This window comes from Acomys russatus, chromosome 2 (assembly GCF_903995435.1).
Source record: "Acomys russatus chromosome 2, mAcoRus1.1, whole genome shotgun sequence".
Classification (NCBI taxonomy): Eukaryota; Metazoa; Chordata; class Mammalia; order Rodentia; family Muridae; genus Acomys; species Acomys russatus.
The window spans coordinates 87,250,601-87,252,890 of NC_067138.1; the positions used below are offsets into that span (position 1 = coordinate 87,250,601).

A 2,290-nucleotide genomic window follows, 5' to 3' on the forward strand; every position below is an offset into this window, starting at 1 on the left:
CAACCTGGCTACATATACATAGTAATAACCTGGTGAGAGAGAGACAGGGACAGGACAGAGGGAGGGAGGGAGGGAAGGGAGGAGGGAGAGAGGTTGTTAAGTGTATGTGGCCCTCAGTTGTTATATTTTCTACTTTTATTCTCAGTATCTTATTTCAGAACTAGTGATATATTTTTGTTCACTTAAACTTGTTTTGTTTAGTGTTTTGAGACGGAGTTTCTCTGTTTTAGCCCTGGTTGTCCTGGACTTGCTTTGTAGACCAGGCTGGCCTTGAACTCACAATGATCCAGCTGCCTCTGCCTCCCAAGTGGTGAGATTAAAGGTGTGTGCTACCACTGCGTAACTTCGCTTTAAGTTTCAAAATTGGAGGCAAGGAGAAATTTTGGGATCATTAAAATAACTATTCCAACATTTGGTTATGAGAAATTTGTTCTGAGTACAATTCCTGATTATTCAATAATGTTACGTATTTTCTTCCTTTACTGAGTTCATAACAAAACCGTTACCAACCAAGATATCAAGAAATGTAGTATCAGCTAGGTGCGGTGGCGCACGCCTTTCATCCCAGGACTCAGGGGGACAGAGACAGGCGGATCTCTGTGAGTTTGAGGCCAGTCTGGTCTACAAAATGGAGCCCAAGACAGTCAAGGATATGCAGAGAGACCCTGTGTGAAAAAAAAAAAAAAAAAAAAAAAAAAGAGGAGGAGGAAAAGGAGAGGAAGGAGGAGGAAGAGGAGGAGAAGCGGGGGGGGAGGGGGGCACAGGAGAGAGGAAGGGAAGAGGGAGGGAGAGAGAGAGTAGAGGGGAGGGATGAGTAGAGTGTGTGGCTCTAGTCTGGGGTGGTGGGAGGAGGAGGATTCATTGAGTCACATAAATGATGCCCAAGCAGGACCTGAAGGCTAAATTCTAGGAGAGCAGGGCGGGAGCATGCTGTGCTTTCATGGGCCTCTTCTTGATGAAGCAGTGTCTGTGTAAAGGTTGCCATAGAGTGAGATACTTTATCGATTACAGTGGTTGGAATAAAAATTGGAAGGAGCTGGGTTCGGAGGCGCATGCCTTTAATCCCAGCACTTGGGAGTCAGAGGCAGGTGGATCTCTGTGAGTTTGAGGCCAGCCTGGTCTACAATGCGAGTCCAGGACAGCCAAGGCTACACAGAGACACTCTGTCTCGGAAAGCAAAAACAAAATAAAAAATTAAAAAATAAAAATAAAAATAAATGGGATGAATGGGTTCTGGAAAGCAGAGTACTCAAATACATTGACATCAGTTTTCAGAAACAGCAAGAACTTCAAAAGGCCAAAAAAGAAGTAATATGCAGAATGCAAGCTGAGAGGGGTACTGGAGGAAAGAAGACATTTGGTGTCTACAACAGAAAAAAATGTTAAAGCGAAAACAAAAAAGAACAAGCAGAAGACTCCTGGAAGTGGCGATGGTGGCAGAACCAATGACAAGCCTCAGCCTCCTGGGGAGAAAAGAGCCCAGGTAGATCCTACAGCTGAAAATGAAGAAAGACTCATGAACAGAGTTGAAAGAAAGTAAGGATTGCTGAAGACCTGGAGCCATGGCTTGTGGATGACTGGGACTTGATTACCAGTCAAAAGCAGCCTTTCATCTTCCTGCCAAAAAGAATGTGGATTCCATTTTGGAGGATTATGCAAATTATAAGAAATCTCGAGGAAATACAGATAATAAGGAGTACGCTGTTAATGAGGTTGCGGCAGGGATGGAGGAGTTCTTCAATGTGATGCTGAGCACTCTGCCACTCTGCTGAAATTCTTGCAGATCACCCCGATGTAACCCATGTCTCAGGTGTGTGGGCGCCACATTTACTGAGCTTGTTTGTGTGAACTGGAGCAATGTTAGCTCATACACCACTAGATGAGAAACACCTTGCTTTATTACTGAAGTATCCACATGATTTGCTCAACTACCTGGCAAAGAATTCTGTAACTTTGCTCAGTGCAGTGACTATGAAGTGGCTCCTCCTGAGTACCATCGGAAAGCCCTTTGAGGGGTGTGCTCTCTCTCACTCGTGCTTGGATCTCTGTAAACAGTTTGGTTTTCAGTCCTTCTCTTGTACAGATGATGTACTTTGAAGGTGGTTAGTATATAACAGAGTTGAGGTTTGTTTTCTATTTGATTTTAAACATAAAAAATAAAAGGAGTCATTGTCCCTTTTTTCTTTCTTTTTTCATTTTAAAGTTTCTACCCGTGTCTTCAGTAATGGACAACAGAAACATGCTGTAGAGTGTTTTATTGCCTGGTTGACAAGCCTGCTTTTGAATGATG

At 43.4% G+C, this 2,290-nt stretch overlaps 1 pseudogene; it reads left to right on the forward strand.

The window, feature by feature from the left end:
- The first annotated feature begins 874 nt into the window (after positions 1-874).
- LOC127207172 (mortality factor 4-like protein 1) lies at positions 875-2,012 on the forward strand (annotated as a pseudogene).
- The last annotated feature ends 278 nt before the right edge of the window (positions 2,013-2,290 follow it).